At 38.2% G+C, this 22,661-nt stretch overlaps 1 long non-coding RNA gene across 1 annotated transcript in view; it reads left to right on the forward strand.

The window, feature by feature from the left end:
* The first annotated feature begins 1,089 nt into the window (after positions 1-1,089).
* Positions 1,090-22,661, forward strand: part of LOC132652837 (uncharacterized) — an 80,888-nt gene continuing 59,316 nt past the window's right edge. The window contains exon 1 of the long non-coding RNA XR_009590381.1: positions 1,090-1,219. This is a non-coding gene — a long non-coding RNA (uncharacterized LOC132652837). The remainder of the gene's footprint in view (positions 1,220-22,661) is intronic.

Here is a 22,661-nt window from a genome sequence, read left to right on the forward strand (position 1 = left end):
TTTTTGTGTACTTGAGCTTCTTTTGGATATATGCCCAGGAGTGGTATGGCTGGATCTTGAGGAAGCGCTATTCCTAGTTGTCTGAGAAAGCGCCAGATTGATTTCCAGAGTGGTTGTACAAGTTTACATTCCCACCAGCAGTGGAGGAGGGTTCCCCTTTCTCCACAACCTCTCCAGCATGTGTTGTCGCTTAAGATTTTAATCTTAGCCATTCTGATGGGTGTAAGGTGAAATCTCAGGGTCGTTTTGATTTGCATTTCCCTGATGACTAAGGATGCTCAACATTTCTTTAAGTGTTTCTCTGTCATTTCATATTCCTCTATTGAGAATTATCTGTTTAGCTCTGTACCCCATTTTTTAATTGGACTAACTGATTTTTTGCTGTTTGAATTCCTGAGTTCTTTATATCCTCTTAGGCTTTTTGTGGGTCCTCTAGGAAGGAAAGTGGAGATTGCATCAGACTGGGACTCTCTTGCCAGGTTTTGATAACTTCCTCCTGGCAAACTGCCATGCTAACAACAGGGGAAAGGGACAGTCTCAATCCTGATGCAACTAATGAGCTGGGGTGGACGGGAAAGGAAGCTCCCCTATTCTGAGAAAAAGAGGAGGGAGGGAGCGGAAAGAAGGGTGAAGCTTGGAGAAAGGAGAGATGGAGTTACAACAAGGATGTAAATTGAATAAAAATAAAAAATATAAAAAGTATAAACTTAAAAAATAAACAAATAAAAAGTAACTGTAATAATGGTCATTTTTCCTACAAGACTGCGATGTGGCTATCTTGAACAAGACTTCCTGTAAGTTTACAGACACTGAATTGTTTTCTTTTAATAACGGCCGTGTTATGTTCTAAAAAGGCTGTTGTACAACTCTTTTGTTCATACCCTGACTTGACTCTTTGTAGGCTAGTACTAGAATATCAATGGATAAAGGCTTTGTGTTTTATTTTAATGCAAAACATTGTCCATATCTAGAAATGCCAGTGTTTGAAGGTCCCTAAGCATAGAATCTTCTGTATTTAAAATCTAATTCACATTCTTTGCAGATCTTTTGTATTCTCTACAGTAGCCATCTGAGCATGACAGAGCATTGCCATCGACCAGACACTTGCTGCCCTCTGACTAGAAGAGATTAGTAACCTTTAAGCCTTCTGTTCCAGCAATCCCAGAAAGTCAAGTTCTCCTGGGCTTCTGTCCATGCAGCCAATGACAAAAGCACTCATGTGAGTAAAAATATATATTCGTCTACAACAGCAATGAAATAGCATAAATTAAAAAGAAATCTTTGACTCTAGGCCTTAGCTTAGAATTGTTGAATTATTTTTTCAATGATTAATACTCTAAATATACACTAAGTATTTGTACTTTTTAAATAGTTTTTGAAATTACAGACATTAATAACAACTGACTAATTGTTTATATCAGCAAATATACATCAATTAATCTCCCCAACCTCTTTAAAAATTGAGAGAATTATTCTCATTAAAAAAGGCAAAAATAAAGGCTCAGAATTACTGGGAAACTAAATTAAGATAAGTAAATCAGTAAATGTATATATGGCTGGAGAGAAGCGTTATGGCATAGTTGTAAATAATAAATATGCACATATACCTGTGTCAATGTGCATACACAGATAGACAGACAGACAAACAGACAGATGATAGATAAATATTTGGGTACCTAGGTAGATAGATAGATACATGATAGATAGATATATAAGCACATGATAAATCGATGATAGATAGATGCATATAGACAGAATGAGATCCCATTCCACTCAAATCTTTTAAAAAATCGTTCTGTTTTTTAAAATCTCCATTTCATAGATGAATGGAATGATATTCAGAGAAATTTGGTTCTCATCCAGAAAATTCCTTCAAATGTTTTAGGAAAACACATAAAGTACTTATAGTTAGTAAATTATTGAGGGTATGACAGTAGGTATAGGAAGAAAGGACAAAACTTCCATGAGTTCTGACAAAGTGAAAAGTTGAAAACGATTAAGGGAGACAAAACAAAACAAGAAGTAATTCACAAGGATACTAATTCTGCTTCTTTTTTGCTGGCAAACCTTCATTTTCTGTTGAGTTATGTAAGAGAAAGCATTGTGTTTGTGTTCAAAGGGCAAGCTTGAGGAAAAATTTAGGACACCTTCTGCATTCTAAATGGCCCCAGTGATGGAGGGAATGGGCCCTGTTCCAAATTGATTAGTTCTGCTACCTTCTCATTATTGTTCTGCCTGAAGTTTGGCACACAAGCAAGGTCATTCCATGCATGGGTCTGCATGACTTCACTGATTCTGCAAGAGACTTCCTTCCAGTGCACACCCCTAGCCCAACCTCAGCATGCCACCTGCACTAGAGAAAATTAAAAACCAGCCCATACATTTTACATGAGTTTCCAGGACCAGTGAGAAATTAATATTATGTTGTCTTTTGATAAAGATACAGCTGTTTTATAAGATGTTCATCCAATTCAGTAATAGAAAATCTTGTTTAAATTCCTCCATGGAGCTGAAACTTCAAGAGGGAAAGATGGAATGCATACAGATACAGCAGAATATGTTTGAGCAAGTTTTCAACTTTCAGTTCACCTTAAAACAAGATTTCAGGGTTACATATTAGATTGCCGCTCTCCCCAAACTCTTTGGTGCCTTATTTGTTCTGTATTTGCATATTTTCTATAAGGTTGCTGCCTTAGCTTTGTCTCTTTTTATACTCTCATGCTCAGATACTTCCAATTGTTCAAGGTTGACTTCAAAACTCACTTTCCATGAACCTACCTGATACTCTCAAAATATCTTGTTGAGGCTTTTCTACTCAGAAGGTGAAAATAATTACAACCATATGTTAATATTGACTTAAAATATATAGGTAATGGCCCCAGAAGCGGTGGTGCATTCCTGCAAACCTAGAACTGAAAAAGCTGAAGCAGAAGATATGATATTTGTAGCCAGCCTGGGATTTAAGGATGAATTTGAGACCAGTCTATAAATATTGTTTATTAATGATTTTTTTCATCATTGTGACAAATGAGTGGGCAGATGACAGGAGAAATGTAAAGAGGGAATGATTTCTTTTGACAGGATGCATGACAGAGTCTCCTTATGACTGTGCATATCAGGAAGTACAGAGGTCCTTCAAAACATGCTGAGGAGTAAGGGGTCAGGGGCTCTCCTTTTCAAGTCATAACTCTGGAGACATCAAGACACTGTCTCAAAAGTAATTAATTAATTAATTATTACAGAGGATGTATGAAAAAAAACCCAGAGTACTCAATATTGTTCAGTAGATTCGAATTTCTATCATTGTTTTTCCCAGTAGCAAGCAAATCCAGTAACAACATCTAAAGCTCTATCTATGAATTTCAGACATCTTCATATTTAATTTTAAGTTTCAGTTTCTAATCTTATATCATGCCACTTTCTCTGGGCATCTCTATATTCATCTTTCCAAATCTCTATGTTTAAAATACGATCTTATTATTCTATGAACTTTGCATGCATTCACTAGTAAAGGCATTGATAGTTGTCTTATTTTGCCTTTGTTTCTTTCCACACTAACACATGCCCAAATTTCCTGCCTTTGCAAATCACAAGACATAAAAAGACAAATTAAAAGTTTACATCCCCCTGAGGGGGAAGCAGCATTACCAAGCCACAGAATAAGACAATGTGGCCACTCTTGATGAGACCTAATTGACTAAGATCAGAAGGAAGGAAAAGAAGACCTCCCCTATCAGTGGACTTGGGGAGGGGCATGCATGCAGAGGGTGGAGGAAGGGAGGGATTGGGACAGGAGGAAGGAGGGAACAACAGAGGGGATACAAAGTGAATAAAGTGTAATTAATAAAAAATTTAAAAAAAAGTTTACATCCAATTTCTTTTCACCACAAGCAGTTTAACCAGGCTTCCAAAAGCTGTGAAGAAATCCTTAGGGTCCTGAATTTAGACAACTGTGTGTGGAAGCTAGATGAGATGATGTAAAGTTTCAAACAAGATCTTTTGGTCTTTCGGCTGCATCTGTGGGAGTTATAAAGGACTGTAAGATTTTCTTAAAGTTATTGCTATTCTATCAGATGATGGCATGTGCTGTAGTTCGGGTTATAATCTCCCATAGGTCCAAACCCTGTTCCCATGCTGTGCTACTCCTCAGAGATGAAAGAAATTTAAGTGATACCATCTACTTGAGATCTTTGGAGCCTGGTCCGGAGATGATTGTTGGGACATCGTCTCTTCTTATTTTCTTTTTCTGCTTACCTTTTTGTATGGTAAAGGGTATGCTCTGGCTTGCAGTGTCACTTGATGTTCTGACTTTCTCAAAGCAGCAAAGCAAACTAGTCATGGACTAGTAAAATATAAGGGCCAAAATCATCTTTTTCCTCATAAGATAATCTAATAAATTTGTTAGAGTAATAGAGAGGAAATAAAATATATGTTCATATGGCCATTTATGTATATATAATACACACTCAAACAATTTGATTCTTCATACTAGAAATAATATTTGTGCATGCACTTTGCATATACTGTATATGTTCTACATAAGGTATATGCTGTATATAAACTATACTTGTATATACTATACAAGGTAATATAAATTTCACACATTTTGTATAAACTATTGGTGCACATTACCATAATAGGTCTTAAGCCTGACATAGAATAATTAGAACAGGAATAAAATGGTTTGTAATTAAACATTAAAATTCATTACTTAGAAAATTGTTTTAAGTCATGGTTTAGTGTATATTAAGGCTTACGCAGACTTCCTAGTGCCAGTTTGGATACTTTCTTATGCCTTCTAACTCAAGTGGAACACTCAAAGTTTAAACAAAGGTGTAGAGCAGAAAAAAGAGAACTACCACACAGAGTTGGAAGAAAGATAGTAAATTCCATATATCCATTGGTTTGTGATATACCGTCTTTATACAAGTGAGAAATGGGGAAAGCGCCTGCTACTCAACATTAAAGGACTTAGTTACTCTGAGTGAGAGCTTCAGAATGAGGAGGGTTGTAAGATGTGAAGGGTGTTGTCAGAGAAAAGAGTAGCATTTGGGAAATGGGGGCTTCAAGGATATAGACTAAATTATAACCTTAGCAGTTTTAGAAACTATATCACTAGTGCCCATTATCAAAAGGTAGTAATTACTATTGATAAGTTTTTTTTCTGATCAACACAGCAATATTATTAATGATACCTAGTAATCCCACATGTTACAAAAGCATTACTATTGTACAAACATATTGTATAAAACCAAAAAGCTAATTGTTCATCAAGTATGAAATATTCTGCCTAATACAGTTTCCCCATCCTGGTAAAAATCCTAATATCATCCATTTCTGCTGATTTTGCTTCAATATATTTTAACTTAACATAAGGCCTAGTTGTACAGATGACTTACCAAAGTCCTAGTCTATGTGACACTGAATTTATTCAACTTAAATGTCACTCTGCTTCTCTCTCTCTCTCTCTCTTTCTCTGTGTGTGTGTGTCTGCTTTTTGCTGTGACTGGATGGATTTGTGCCTTTCTGTCTCAGTGGAGCACAAATGTAAATGTAAGTGATGTCAGGAAGGAAGCCAGATTGTGAAAGTTCAAGAGGTGAAGTGGCAGCTGGGAGATTATAGAGGATGGGCTGTTGCAAAGACACAGACAAAGATGACTCAGATCATTTCATCAAATACAAAGGCACCCACCATCCCCATTGAGAATATGACACTATGTTGTGTTTTTTTTTTCCTTCACACAATGTGAATTTACCAGGCTATTTTAATGACATGCTGAAAGACTGCAAAAACATCATTAATACAGGAATGTATTTTCTTCTTATATGTATTTTGATAAAGAGAGAAATATTGTATAAAACACTTTAAAATATTTTAAAATATAGACTGAGCATGCTTCTACTAGAGATGTTTCTAAAAACTTGTAATGTATTTACAACTGAGAAATTATCTTGCTCATAGGTCACATGGTCAAATAAAATGCACAAATAAAATCATATGACTAAACATGGTGACAGTCGTGGTCACTAACTCTTGTCGAATGAGCTAATTCAAGGCAGCGCTGATGCTTTGGAGTAGGCCGGGTGAACCTCAAAGCAGGATAGTTGAAGAATAGCCTGAAGAGCTCTTTAGCCTAGAGTGGCCATCTGCACTCAGGACATAGTGCAAATACATTCATACTTTCTACTTCAATCTACAAGTTATGATTTCACTTCTAGGCTGTTATTGATAGTTATGAGTTATAGGAAGTAAAAACAGTATGTTCAACAATGTTTGTTCTTTCATCCCTGACTCTCAAAATTATGGATGTAAATTTGAACAGTATCAATCAAGGAAATGCTGTTTCATATTCAGGTGTAAATTTTAATACACAAGTTCTGAGACATTTTTTTTCCCCTGGAGTAATGGTCATGGACATATCATGATGGATCTCCTGTACTCTAGATTCTGGTGAAATGCAGTGCTAGAGATGATTGCTCATCCATATTAAACATGCACTGAACATAACAGGGACCTTAGTAGGGGACAGAACCAGAGATGTGTGTGTGTTCTACCTGGCTGAAACTCTGGCTAATGTGTGCTTTAAGTCTAGATCATGAAATGGAAAAACAAAGAAAATCTGCGTGAGTGTGTGTGTGCACACATTTCTGCTTGTTGTATACATGCAGCAGTCATAAACTAGAGGCCAGATTGTGATTTTGAGTGACTTGAATAATTTGTCACTTCATTTTTGAGACAAATCTGTCACACATGCTGTCTGATGACAGATAACTGGATGGCTAGATTTGCTGGACAGCAAGTCCCTGGTTATCCAACTATCCCTGCCTCCCATCCCTGGAATTCCAAATGCATTTCCATGTCCATTTTATAGATAAAAATGCTAGGGATTTGAATTCAGATCCTGATATTTGAGACCCAAACACTCTTCCTGATGTGCCATCATTCTATCCCCCAAACATGTTCTACTGCAGGGAGGAAAGTGAGGACTAATATTTAGTCAATCTCTCCATATGGTCATTTGCAGAGTGCTACACAATCAGTTTGTAGAAATCAGTTTGTGTATTGAGTTTTGTTATCAGACTGACACTCAAGAAGAATGAGATTAGTTTCATTTGGTAAGAAAGAAATAAAATTTATGAGAAATTTTTTAGAAAGTCTAAAAACTTATTTATGCATATATAGATATATACTACATACATATATGTGTATACATACATACATACATACATACATGACAGATAAGTAGAAAATAAATATTTTAAATATATTTAAATGGGCTGGAAAAGCAGTTGGTGGATTGTGTTCTGCTCTTGAAGAGGTACCAAGTTTGATTTCCCACACCCAGGTCAAAGGAGCCACAATCTACAATTCTAGTTCTGGGGTAGTAAATACCCTATCTAGCCTCTGTAGGCACCAGTACTTAAATGCACACAACCACACATACTCTCTCTCTCTCTCTCTCTCTCTCTCTCTCTCTCTCACACACACACACACACACACAGATAAAGAGAGAGAGTTAAAGAAATCTTTCAAAGTTGTCAAAGAATGGCCAAATATGGTGTATGCCTGTAACTGTAGCATCTGGGATGCTAAGACCAGCAACTTCTCACAAGTGGTTTGAATCCAGCCTAGACTCAGTAGCTCCTACATGGCAAGTATTTATCTCAGAACAAATGAACAAATGAACATAAACAAATGGGAAAATAAATAATTAAATTAAAACCAATTTTAAGCAAACATATTCCCTCACTATTTTACAAAACAATTTATATTTATTGGTCATTCAACATATATGAATTACTCACTTGCGGTCTGACAAATCAGAAGCAATATACTGTTGAACTATTAGCATATTGCCTAGGAGCCTCAAATTAACAACTCTAATGAACCACGTTGACAATCAAGCACTGTGGTTTCCTATCTGCAAAGGATTCTAAAATAATTTTTATTTGATAAAATAGTACACAAATATACTGCTTCAACAAGGCAAGTTGTAGAGGCATTTACACAATGTTAGCTATCCTTACATCTTCTCTTATTGATGATATTTTTTCCTATAGTGGAAATGAATTATACCAGTAAGGTACATTATATTGGAAAATTATCATGTGTTCTTTGAGTTCAATAAATCAGGCTCTGCAGTTCAGGTTGTTGCCTACATCTTTTCCTGCTGAGAAAAAAAAAAAGCTTCTTTAAAAGTGGGTTCCCTAGTAAGGGGATCAGAGACTGTCTTTGACCTGAACTCAGTGGCTGGCTCTTTGATCACATTTTCCTGGTAGTAGTCTTGCCAGGTAACAGAGAAGTAGAATACAGCCAGTCCTGATGAGACCTGATAGGCTCAGGTCAGATAGAAGGGGAGGAGGACCTCCCCTATCAGTGGACTAGGGGAGGGAGGGACACAGGGGGAGAAGACAGAGGGTGGGTGGGACTAGGAAGAGGGGCTCCAGCCAGGATACAAAGTTGATACATTGTAATAAATAATAATAAATAAAGAAACATTTTAAAAGTTGAAGGGAAACAAACAATAAAAACAAAGTGTTATCCAAGGCATCCTTTTTTCTAATGATGGATTTTTTTAAAACAAAATTTCAATCATTTGATCTTACCAATAAAGGCTCAGATGCTGGGGTCAAAGCCTGCTAGGTCAGAGATGCAGAGAAAGCACCCAGCTTACCGTCCTCTTCATCAGACATCGTTAAAAGAAGGAATGCCCCCTCTTCTATGTCATCTCAAACAACCTCCTTCAAACTCACTGTTCCTTGTGCTTCATGTGCTTCTATCTGTCCTACTGACTCCTCTCTATGGATTTTTCTTAATAATCATGTGTTTATTTTCTGTCAACTAGTTTTTTTTGTACTGCCTCTTGACCTGTGTTTGACTTTATTTAATCCAGTTACAATATTCAAGCAGAAAGCTCTTGGATTAAAGGTGTGTACTAGGCCTCAGTAACACAGCTAGAAACAGATTTTTCCAGTAAATAACACAATCTCTAGGTACACAGTGTAGTCAAATATTCTGCATTATTTTGTCTAAATAAAAGGAAAGGTTTTAGTTCCGACACAGTAAAACAATTTAGAATAATGAAAATATTTCTGCCAAGCTTCCCACAATGTCCAGTTTGGTTGTATTTGGCAGTCTTAGGATTAAGCATTTTTTAGTTCAAAGTTCTGTAAATGTTCATATCAGTACCATATGAACTCAACAGTTTGAATATGGTGAGCAGTTTGTAGTGCAAATCTGATATTTGGGTAGTATTTGTCAGGTTAGCAGTAATCCTGGCTAGGTAGAAGGCAGCAGTAAACCGAAACATGGCCCCTGTTTGTGTAGAACCTGGCAGCAGAAGAGGTATGGGATGATTTTTCCAGAAGCTAGCTTTATGGCACCTAGGAGGATTCATCATTGCAGGGCCCCATCATCTTCTTGGAGAACTCAAGGGTTACTGTTAGTAATGGTCACAACTTATTGTAGAAAACTTAAAGACTTTTAATACCATGTTCAGATTTGAATGCAGATCTCCAAACGTGTTGAGGACAACAATCTATTAAGTACATCTGAAGTACAGAAACGTTGTTCCTCAAGTTATGTGCTTCAGACAGAAACCTTAAAACAGGTACAGGAAGATGAATGAATCTTATTTCTAGAATTAATTAGTATTCTTTATGACCACTAGTATCACAACAGAAAGATTATATATATATATATATATTCTTGTAAATCTTGGGATATTTTATTTTAAGAAAAGTTTTAGAGAAGCAATATGATGTGATTATAATATTTTTTAAAATTTTAATTTATTAATTACACTTTATTCACTTTGTATCCCCCATAAGCTCCTCCCTCCACCCCTCCTAGTCCCACCCTCCCTCCATCTTCTTCATGTATGCCTCTCCCCAAGTCCAATGATAGGGGACGTCCTCCTCTCCCTCCTTCTGATCTTAGTCTATCAGATCACATCAGGAGTGGCTGCATTGTCATCTTCTGTGGCCTGGTAAGGCTGCTCCCCCCTCAGGGGGAGATGATCAAAGAGCAGGCCAATCAGATTATGTCAGAGGCAGTCCCTCTTCCAATTACTGTGTAACCCACTTGGACACTAAACTGCCATGGGCTACATCTGTGCAGGGGTTCTAGATTATCTCCATGCCTGGTACTTGATTGGAGTATGAGTCTCTGGGTATGAAGACCCAGTAGTCAAATTTTCTGGTTCTGTTGCTCTCCTTGTGTGGTTCCCATCCTCTCCAGCTCTTACTATTTCCCACTTCTTACATAAGATTCCATGCACTGTACCCAACAGTTGGCCATAAGCCTCAGCGTCTGTTTTGACAGTCTGCAGGGCAGAGCCTTTCAGAGGCCCTCTGTGGCAGGTTTCTAGGTGGTTTCCTGTTTTAAAAACTGCGTGGTACTGGCATAGAAATGGAATGGTGGATCAATGGAACCGAACAGACAACCCAGAAATAAACCCACACACTTATGGACACCTGATTTTTGACAAAGATGCCAAAACCATTTAATGGAAAAAAGACAGCATCTTCAACAAATGGTGCTGGTCTAACTGGATGTCTACATGTAGAAAAATGAAAATAGATCCATACTTATTACTCTGCACAAAACTAAAGTCCAACTGGATCAAAGACCTCAACATAAACCTAGATACATTAAATCGGTTAGAAGAAAAAGTGGGGAAAACCCTAGCATTCATTGGCACAGGAGACAACTTCCTGAACAGAACACCAACAGCACAGGCTCTAAGAGCAACAATCAATAAATGGGACCTCATGAAGCTGAAAAGCTTCTGTAAAGCAAAGGACACTATCATCAAAACAAAACGACTGCCTACAGATTGGGAAAGAATCTTCACAAACCCTTTATCTGACAGAGAGCTAATATCCAGTATATATAAAGAACTAAAGAAGCTGAAAAGCAGCAAACCAAGTAATCCAATTAAAAAATGGGGAACAGAGCTAAACAGAGAATTCTCTGTAGAGAAATATCGAATGGCAGAGAAACACTTAAAGAAATGCTCAACCTCATTAGCCATTAGGGAAATGCAAATCAAAACGACCCTGAGATTTCACCTTACACCCGTCAGAATGACCAAGATGAAAAACTCAAGTGACAACACATGCTGGAGAGGTTGTGGAGAAAGGGGAACCCTCCTCCACTGCTGGTGGGAATGTAAACTGGTACAACCACTCTGGAAATCAATCTGGCACTTTCTCAGACAACTAGGAATAGTGCTTCTTCAAGATCCAGCCATACCACTCCTAGGCATATATCCAAAAAAGGCTCAAGTACACAATAAGGACATTTGCTCAACCATGTTTGTAGCAACTTTATTCGTGATAGCCAGAAGCTGGAAACAACCCAGATGCCCCTCAACTGAAGAATGGATGCAGAAATTGTGGTACATCTACACGATGGAGTATTACTCTGCAGTGAAAAATAAGGAAATCATGAAATTTACTCTGCAGGTAAATGGTGGGACCTGGAAAAGATCGTCCTGAGTGAGCTGTCCCAGAAGCAGAAAGACACACAGTATATACTCACTCATATAGACATACAACATAGGATAAACCTACTAAAATCTGTACATCTAAAGAAACTAATTAAGAGAGTAGACCCTTACTAAAATTCTCAATCCCCATCCGGAAAGGCAAAAATGATGGACATCAGAAGAAGAAAAAAACAGGAAACAACCAAGATTATAATCTTAGTGGCAATAGAATAGCCCCTTATTTTGTTGTTGTTGTTGTTGTTTTGTTTTGTTTTGTTTTGTTTTCCTCTAATTCCAGGTGGCTCTTCTTCTTTGGAATTTCCTTTAACAGGCATGCATGGGTTTAGAGGTGAGAGCCAGAACCCAACCCAAATCCAGCTATAATTTTTATTTGAATTGGGACCACATAGAGACAGTTTGTCACTCATGAATGTAGAAGGGAGCAGAGACAAGCATTTGAGAATCTGTTATGAGACTGTTCTTGCATGGCAAGAAGAAAGAAGGGAGCACCCACCTGGGCTGCCCCACCCCCACATCTGCATAGGTTTCTTGTGCTTACGACCACTTGGGCAAGATGGTGGCATGGGAGTCAGTGATGCTAGTCTGGTGCTCCAGGCTGGAATTTCAGGACAGTCAGCTGTAGGTGGGTATCACCACTTGGCCAATTTACACTTTTTCTTGTGACATTTCTTCTGGATAAACATCATTTGACTTCAGATGTTCCACTTTCCCAGTGGTCTCTGGATTTCCTGATTCGATGCTTTTATTCTCCTGCAAAGATAAAAACAAACCCTACACCAAGCGTAAATCTCAGGCATTTCTATACTGGCAGTTTATATCACTCTGTGGCAAACCGGTTTTTGGCAACAGAAAAACTATTATCTTTCAATTGGAATTTTAAATTTTATTTTGTTTTATTAATTACACTTTATTCACTTTGTATAAGCCCCTCACTCCTCCCCTCCCAGTCCCACCCTCCCTCTCCCTTTTTCACTCATGCCCCTCTCCAAGTCCACTGATAGGGGAGGTCCTCCTCTCCTTCCTTCTGATCTTAGTCTATCAGATCACATCAGGAGTGGCTGCATTGTCATCTTCTGTGGACTGGTAAGACTGCTCTCCCCTCAGAGGGAGATGATCAAAGAGCAGGCCAATCAGATTATGTCAGAGGCAGTCCCTCTTCCCATTACTATGTAACCCACTTGGACACTGACCTGCCCTAGGCTACATCTGTGCAGGGGTTCTAGGTTATCTCCATGCCTGGTACTTGGTTGGAGTATGAGTTTCTGGGAAGACCCCAGTATTCAAATTTTCTGGTTCTGTTGCTCTCCTTGTGGGGTTCCTGATCTCTCCAGATCTTACTATTTCCCACTTCTTACATAAGATTCCATGCACTCTGCCAACATTTGGCCATAAGTCTCAGTGTCTGCAGGGCAGAGCCTTTCAGAGGCCCTTTGTGGCAGGTTCCTAGGTTGTTTCCTGTTTTCTTTTTCTGATGTCCATCAATTGGAATTTTTAAAAAAGTAATTTGAAAAATTGAAACTAAATACACCTTTGTATATGTGGATAAATATACCTACATTCCCCTTTCTCTTTTTGTATAAACTCAAAGTTTATTTATCTGCATACCATATGAAATAACTATTTCCTTAAATCTTCTCAAATTTAATATTTTTGTAGGATTCTATTTAACTTCTTTACAACCTTGGGGCTGACTGTTTTCTGCTGGCAGTCCTTGTGTAGCAACTGGATAGACTAAGGGTGGTTTTCTAACAACTTGGGACACCCCTCCTCAGTTTCTTCATGTGGTGTCATGGTAGGCTCTTTTCTAAATTCCTCTACTGATTGCCCGAGGTATTTTTTTTTATTATTTTCATTTACAAGTCTTTCTAAAGCTTGTATGTTCTCAACCCACTTTTTATATTTGGCACAAATATAAAAAACATGTTTATTAAGGATAAAATATGAATTATGAGACTGATAGTAATTATAATTGCTCTTACATCCATCCCAGTTAAGTCATTTATGTTTTCATTTTCTACTTCTATTTTCAAGCCATCTAAAGTAGCAATACGCAGGGTCCTAACACTCTGTATTATGATATTTCCTATCCTTAATGTGGGAATTTTTTTTTCCTTTTAGTATTATTTAACTCTCTTCTTGGAGACTTCCCAGGTGTCTTACAAAATCTGATGGCTTTTCATTTTGTCTACAATTGGAGTGATTTCTCTGACCATGTGGTTATATTACATGTTGGAGCACTGAATGTTGTTTTTAACAAGCTCACAAATGTTCAGTTTTACCAATAAAGTGGTAGAGAAATCCCCAGCTAACCTTGTTTCTTTGCCAACGTCCTTGAAGAAAGTAATGCCCCCTTTCCCACACCATCTCAAAAAAAACTTCAAAATCAGTGTTCCTCCTGCAACTTCTTGAGTACGTTTCTCTTCATCCTTCTGATTCCCTCTTCCTCTCTGCCTTTTTTTTTTTTCTTAATAATCCTATGTTCGTTTCCTCTCTACTGGTTGTTTGCTCTTCCTCTTGACCTATGATTGATTTTAATTAATATGTTTACATTTTTTAAACAGAAAACTCTTGGATTAAGGGTGTATGCTAGGGCTGAGCAACACCACAACTAGAAATAGGTTTTTTTCATAAATAACACGATCTTGGGGTTCACAGTGTGGTCAAATATCCTGTAACAGACTGGCTACTCCTTCTCACTTTGTGACAAAGGTAACAGAAATCAGCACAAGAATAAAAATACTCTATGCTTGACAAGAGCTAGAAATAAAATATTCCCCCCAGATGTTACTATTGCTTACCTAATGACACAAATGTGCCCTCAATAGAATAAAGAGGCTTCAGGTTCCTCCACGGGTAGCTCATCTGAGAAGAGAAAGCTCATTCCAGTATTCTAGCTGACAGCCTTCCCTGCCCGTCTTAGTTTATAGTAGATGTTTGAGCATCTGATGCAATGACGCTATTTATTTACCTGCTGTTTGTCACTTTATCTCAGTAGAGGAAGCACTGTGTTCTGTCTGAGCCCAGCTTGAGTTGGAAATCCAACTGGCTGCCTCAGTAGGTCTTCTCAAGTTGGTTTTCTCTTGGATGTTTAGAGCATTTGAATCTATATTTTTCTATCATATAAGCATGTATCTATCCACCAGCCTACCCATCGGTCTATCTGTGCATCTATCTGAATATCATCTATCTATCTATCTCTCTATCTATCTATCGATCTATTGTCAAACTATCTATGCTTATGAAACTATATTTTACCAGTAACTTGTTAAATGTTTTTTTTTTTTACAGTGGCCTTAATTGTTCTTAATAAACTCACTCATTCAACGCCAAGAGTGTGGTTATCTCAATCATTTTTCAGGATGTGCAAAACACAACTTTTCTTAGTTCTAGATCATTTATAGTTTAAACATTATGATATACAGATACACACAATACTTTATGTGAGCACCAGCCAATTAAAAGTAATTACCAAGTTTAATAAGCTTTTGAGGCATTTTGTTATGGTGTACAATAGAATCCTTAAATGAACTGAATGAAGCAGGAAACAATGATCTCAGCGAGTCAAGGTTAGAGCAAACGTTAAGTGAAAAGTCCCAGATCACATGACTACTGACTGACAAGATTGTCAGTGTGAATGGTGTTAGTCCGATTCAGCTCTGCCATGCACCAAACTTAGCAGTTTCTCTCGATTCTTTGACGAAATGGATTTGATCATTTTGGAAGTAGGGGAGCATAGATGAACCCATCTGTTTTCATCTGGTAGGTGAACTACTCCAGGAACAGGACAGCAGTTTCCTCTGGAGAAGGTGGTGCTAAGTTAGACTCTGGGTTCAGATGGTATTTCCATAAACTTTCTTGTGAGAATTATTTCTCCTTTTATAAATAATGAGTATGTGGGAATGTGTAGCAGAAAACTTAAAGCAAAGCAAAGCATTTCACCTAAAGATTTTAGCATTCTGTGCATCCTTACCAGTCCACAGAGGAAAACAATGAAGCCAGTCCTGATAAAGCCTTGATAGACTAGGGTCAGAAAAAAAAAATAAGAATATGTGTCTAGGTGTGGGTATCTGCGCTTGAGTGTAGGTGCCTTTGGGGTTCTGGAGAGAATGCTGGATCCCCTGGAATGAAGCTAATGGTGGAACCACCCAGTGTGGGTGCTGGGAACCAAACTAGTGTCAGTGAAACAATCGTTGAGCCATCCCTCCACCTCCTATATTGGGGCTTCTGACCTTGCTGTTGTCTTTGAATAGTGTAGCAAGTAAGACTGCTTTAGGAATAGCATAATCCATCCTGTTGTGAGCCCACATTATCACTGAGGGTAGCACATGTCCGACTAAGTGACTTTCCAGTCGTCTCTCACACTCATACTATAATCGTCTCACCACACAGTTGCTACATAGTGTATCCTCACTGGCTTGAAGTTTGTTGTTTAAAAAGAAGAAAACAAAACAAAAAGACATTTTGTAAGACAATGTACAATGAAGAAACAGACAAGATTTCTGCAATCACATCAAACATTAGCAGTGGTGATGCAATTAGTGATGTGTAACAACGGAATGAACAGATACAACAAAGCTCCCCCCACAAAAAAAGCATTTGCATAGCAGTGTGATGTTTTCCCTGGATTAAACTTTCAGAACTTATATTTTTTTTGTTGTTAGTTTTTGGTTTTTAAACAATTGTCGAGCTATATTTTAGGTAATTGGACTGGAGAATTCGATACTACGATGGAGCAGCTGAGAGTGGCCATTGTCACAGTAAATTCTACCAGAGTGGACGCAGGACTAGCCACAGGATTATCATCATGGATTGCTGCAACCATGAATCATCTGAAGGAATGGGCGGGCATGGGAGCGTTAGCAGGCCTTCTGGTGTTGGTCTCCTTGGTTTGCCTGTGGTATATATGCAAGATTAGAGTCTCACAACAGTGTGATGCAGCCATGATCATTCAGGCCTTTACAGCCATTGAAGCAGGACAGTCTCCCCAAGCATGGCTGGATACCATAAAAAGCTAAAATGTTATGCTCAGGATGCGAGGCTAAGCACTGCACTCAGGGTCAGCAGCTTTCGACCCAGAGAAGAGCATGTCTGATTGCATGCGGGTTGATGCCCCAGGTCCCGCCTCTGAGAAAAAGGTATTGGACTGGTCTGATGCTCTTTGGGTGGATGACACCTAAATGAACATCGGTACAAAGTCCCAATTTATTTCTAATATCAGAGATCAGACCTCTACTCTTGCCTGATGCATCTAAAATAAAAAGGGGGAACTGTAGAGAGCTGCGGAATGCTATGCCTTAAAGATGGAGCTGGTTTCCGCCTTCCACCTTCCCGATGGTGAGTGCTCTCTGTCACGAACAATTCCACATTTGGCTAAGGCTGAGGATCTGGCTTGCTTCCATGTATGTGGACCTATCTGCATTGCCCACGTGGCATGCCTGGGTTGGCTACCCAGAGGCTATTTAAGCTGTGGGCTGGCTTTCCCCAGGGTCCGAGGATTGTTCAAGGTTCCTGAATAAACTGCATTGAAAAAAAAAAGTCCATCACACTATCCCTTGAAGTTCTTCAATTTCCATTAATCCTACTGCTCACATCCAAAATAGGTTTCAAAGAACATTCCCTATTTATTCCTGAGCATAGTTTGCAGTCTCTTTCTGATTAGAGGTTTTAGATATCTTTTATTATTTCAGATCCCACATTGTCACAGAGGGTAACCGCTTTGCAACACTCTTCTGTTTTCATATATATATATATATATATATATATATATATATATATATATTTAAAATTTTACAGTATATTCATTTTATATCCCAATTATACCCCCCTTCCTCAACTCCTCCCAGTCCCACAGTCTTTCACTCTTCCTCCATCCTCTCCTCCTAGTTCACTGAAAAGGGGAGTTCTCCCCTACCATCTGCCCCTAGCTTATCGAGTCTCATCAAGATGGCCTGGATCCTCTTCCTCTGTGGCTTGGCAACACTGCATTGCCAGGAAGTAAGGGGAGCAGGGGCTGCCTCTGACATGAACTCAGTTGCCTGATCTTTGATTGCAACACTATTTTTTTTTAAATTACACTTTATACATTTTTATACATTTATACATAAGCCTGTCCCTCCTCCCCTGCCGATCCCACCCTCCCTCCATCTTCTTCATGCATACCTCTCCCCAAGTCCACTGATAGGGGAGGTCCTCCTCTCCTTCCTTCTGATCTTAGTCTATCAGATCACATCAGGAGTGGCTGCATTGTCATCTTCTGTGGCCTGGTAAGGCTGCTCCCCCCCAGGGGGAGGTGATCAAAGAGCAGGCCAATCAGATTATGTCAGAGGCAGTCCCTCTTCCCATTACTATGTAACCCACTTAATACATAAATTTATTTTTTTATAAATTATTTACTTTGTATCCTGATTGTAGTTCCTCCCTCATCTCCTCTTTGTCCCATTCTTCCTCCCTTTTCCCTCTAGCCCTCCCCCCCAGTCCACAAGCAGCTTCCAAAACTAAGAAATGGAAAAAAGACATTTTGTTCAGTCAGCCATTTTCTCTCTATATAATGTTGTATCATCATCTTCAGCCTTCTGGCCCAGTATATATCATAAACATAATTGTGAATTAGGAAATATGAAGGACTTGCTTGCACTGTCATGGCAGATATTGGCAGTCAATTCAGCCTGTGTCCAACTCTTGTCCCAGTTTGGACAGCATATTGTCTATAGAGAGATCTAGAGCATTTTTGCCCAGTGGCTAGCTTGGAATTAGTGAAGCTATCTACAAATGGAGATTTTATCGTGTTCAATTTCTTCATTGAGGTAGGCTGGGGTGTTACCAGAAGCTGACATTACTCAAGTCAAAAAGCCTTTAACTGATTAAAATCTTTTTCAATTGTCATATTATATAGTTCTCTGAAGTTTTTGAGGGCTATTTCTTTGTGTAGATTGGAATGTTAATAACTCTTTTCATGCAGAATTTATTGAAAGTTGTCTCCTACATGCAAGGAACTCTAAAAGAAGAGATGTAATTACAAAAAAATTCTCTTGTGTATTAAAGGCTATTAAAGGCCCCTTGGGGTATACAGAATAATAATGTTTAGGAAAAGAAAAAAAAAAAAAAACCTCTTTTCATTCAGTTTTTAAGCAATAATTTGCCACTCTCTGAATAGGATATCCAAATTGTAAACGTTGGAAGTCACAATTTGAGAAGTTATGTTTAATAAATAATCTATGAGTGTCAAAAGACACTTCTTGGAGTGTGATACATTGAACTTGGAAAATGATAGAAGTGGAATAAATGACTAAATATAAGGAATGGCCCACATGGATCTAGTGACAAAATTAATTTAAAAAGTCACCAAGCAGAAAGCTGAGTAAAATGGGAGAGCCACGAGCTTGCTGTAGTTGCAGAATTTTAAGGGATTCATTTTATATTCTCTGGGCATAGTTCTAAAATATTCATGCACCTTGGACATAATTATGTCATTTTATTATCCACTGTGTGTCAATGAAATGTCATTTTTCCCAAGACAACTTATATCATTTCTGTGGCAGTTGGGAAATGCAGATGATTATAAACAGAGGAATCTTAAGTACTGCAGAATTTTCTTTGTGAATCCTATAGCTGAAGTCCAGAATTTGAATGCTTTACTCAGAGAATGATTGACTACAAAATAGGCACATTTCGCTATACAAAACAGAGTGGTCCCTACACAGCCATCGAGTTTAAAGTGACATTGAACTAATGATTAAAGGGTCAGGAAATACCCCAGTAGAGAATGAACAACAGCTAATTTGCTATTTTCAATCTCGAACTATTTTTCTACATAGTTCTGATAGAATCCATTAGCACCAATGGCCTCTGCTGCAAAATGAATGATTTTCTTCCAGTGTTAGGAGATATCTCTTCATTATTCAGCTTTACATAAATTTTATTCTCTTGGTATTAGCGGTATGCTAGCAAAAAGCCCTGAGAAAGATTCTAATCTACCATTGGAGGAGAGTAAAAACATTTGAAAATGCCTTTATTTGTATATCACTCAGAGTAAGATTCAAATCTTGTCAGCCCCAAATTCATTGAGGTTCAGTTACATTTTTCTCTTTCTTTTTTCTTTCTTTCCTTCCTTCTTCCTTCCTTCCTTTTTTCTGTCTTTCTCGTATATGTATTATTTTTTTTAATTTCTTCATTTTATATCCTGACTGTAGCTCCCTTCCTCAAATTCTCCCATTCTCACCCTGCCTCCCTCTTTTCCCTTATCCCTCCTTCTAGTCCACTGAACGGAGATGTTCTACTCCCCTGCCATCTGACCGTAGCTTATAATGTCTCATCAGGGCTTTCTGGATCCTCTTCCTTTGTGGCTTAGCAAGACCTCATCTCTAGGGGAAGTGATCACAGAGTAGGCAAACTGAGTTCATGTCAGAGGGAGCCCCTGCTTCCTTTATTAGGTAACTAACCAGGGTTTAGGTTCTTTCCATGCATGGTCCTTGGTTGGTGCATCTGTCTCTGCAGGAACCGGTGGGCTCAGAATTTTTAGCTTTGTTGGGCTCCTTGTGGGGCTCTAATCTCCTCTGGGTCCTTCTCTCCCCTCCTTTTTCCATAAGCCTCTCTGTGCTTTGCCCAAAGTTTGGCTGTGAGTCTTTGCCTCTGCTTTGATTCCCTGTTGGGTGGAGCTTTGCAAACGACCCTCTATAGTAGACTACCATCTTGCTCCCTTTCATCCACTGCTTTTGGTGTCTATCCTGTTTGACATTCTGAATGTGATTTAAGCATCCTCCCTAAGGTTCCTCTTGTTATTTAGCCTTTTTAGGTCTGTAGATTTAAATATGGTTATCCAATGTTATATAGTTAATATCTGCTTATAAGTGAATATATACCATGCGTGTCTTTCTGGTTCTGTGTTACCTCACTCAGAATGGTCTTTTCTAGTTCGATCCATTTGCCTGCAAATTTCATGATTTCCTTGTTTTCAATTGCTGAGTAGTATTCCATTGTATAAATGTTCCACAATTTCTGTATTCATTCCTCCATTGAGGGACATTTAGGTTGTCTCAGATTCTGGCTATTATGAATAAAGCTGCTATGAACAAAGTTGAGAGAATGTCCTTTTTGAATAGTGGAGCGTCTTTTGGGTATATGCCTAAGAGTGGAATAGCTGGATCTTGAGATAGTGCTATTCCCAATTTTCTGAGAAAACAATAGATTGATATCTAAAGTGGTTGTACATGTTTGCACTCCCACCAGGAATGGAGGAGGGCTCCCCTTTCTCCACATCCTTTCTGGAATTTGTTATTGCTTGTGTTTTTTATCTTAGCCATTCTGATGTGTGTAAGATGGAATCTCAGAGTCATTTTGATTTGCATTTCCTTGATAACTAAGGATATTGAGTTTTTCTTTAAGTGTTTCTCCACCGTTTGATATTCCTCTGTTGGGGATTCTCTGTTTACATCTGTACCCCATTTTTTAATTGATTACTTGGTTTGTTTGTGTCTAGTTTCTTGAGTTCTTCGTATATTACAGATATTAGCCCTCTGTCAGATGTACGGTTGGTGAAGATTTTTTCCCCAATCTGTAGGGTGTCCTTCTGTTCTGTTGATAGTGTCCTTTGCTTTACAGAAGCTTTTCAGTTCCATGAAGTTCCAATTTATTAATTGTTGATCTAATTCATCTTTATTTAGTATGTCTGGTTTTATGTTGAGATCTTTGATCCACTTGAACTTTAAATTTTGTGCAGGGTGATAGATATGGGTCCATTTGCATTTTTCTCTATGTGGTATCCAGTTAGACCAGCACCATTTGTTGAAGATGATATCTTTTTTCCATTGTATGGTTTTCTTTCTTCCTTCCTTCTTTCCTTCCTTCCTTTCTTTCTTTCATTCTTTCTTTCAAGTTTATTTACTTTACATACCAAGGGCAGCCCCCACCCTTCTCTCCTCCCAGTCACCTGCTCTTGTCCTCCACACTTGCCCTTTCCATTTCCCCCAAGAAAAGGAGAGCCTACCTCTCCTCTCCTGCTGTATCAACCCTCCCCAGCACATCAAGTTAGAGCAGGGCTGAGTATACGCTCATCCACTGAGACCAGACAAGAGCACCCTGCCAGGAGGAAGTGATCCAAAAGCAGGAAATAGATATAGAGTCCATAGTAAAATCAGCTCCCCACCCCCTCCCACACATACTGTCCAGGAGACTCACATGAAGTACAAGCCACCCATTGGCCTCATTTACACTTTTAAAAGTGTTAAGTTTCTTTTCCTGGAAGTAGAAGGGTCTATCTGAGACATAAAATCTGAATGAGGCAAAGTTTTCCTTTAAAAAAAAGCTGAAGATTATTGCATTGTTTGTGTATGTGTGTGTTTAATTTATCTTGATTTATCTGATCCATACATAGGCTATTATAAAGTAAACATTGGAATATATATATGCATCTATCCATATACACACATATTTATATCTATATATGTGTGTGTGTGTTTAACTCTCATTTTGTTTAAATGCAAACATTCCTATAATGGAATGCATGGATAATATAGCAGCTATTTTGCTCATTTTTTGCCTTTGTTTATATATATATATAAACAAACATGCACATATATATGCTTCTGAGTGTGTGTTTGCATGCTTGTGAGCACCACAGGGACGCCTGTATGTAATGTCTGAGGACAACTTCTCAATTAGATCTCTTTCAACCTTGAGAAATCATGGAATCAAATTTATGCCATCATTCTTGATAGTAAGCACCTTGCTTACTTGCTGGCATCCACATATATATGGAAATCCATAATTGTTGAAGCACTTTACATTCCCACTACCAAATTTTGAGTTTCTAAACATTCTTCTCAATCCCTTTTTATTTTCTGATAACCTTCCTAACAGTTGTAAAAAGATACCCTGTTGTGGTTTTGATTTCATTTGCTGGTGGTCAAAGTACTTCTAAACTTTGCATATACTTAAAGCCATTTGTTTATTTGACAGAGGGCCTCATTATATAGCCTAGGCTGTACTTAAATGTATGGCTATGTTTAGTTAGTCTAACAGTCAATACAACAGGTTTTTTTTCAAGTATGCCTCCATTAATCTTAATTAAGATGAGCAAAAATTAGTTTTTTTTAATTTTTATTAATTACACTTTATTCACTTTGTCTCCCCCCATAAACCCCTCCCTCCTAC

Source organism: Meriones unguiculatus, chromosome 3, assembly GCF_030254825.1.
Source record: "Meriones unguiculatus strain TT.TT164.6M chromosome 3, Bangor_MerUng_6.1, whole genome shotgun sequence".
NCBI lineage: Eukaryota > Metazoa > Chordata > Mammalia > Rodentia > Muridae > Meriones > Meriones unguiculatus.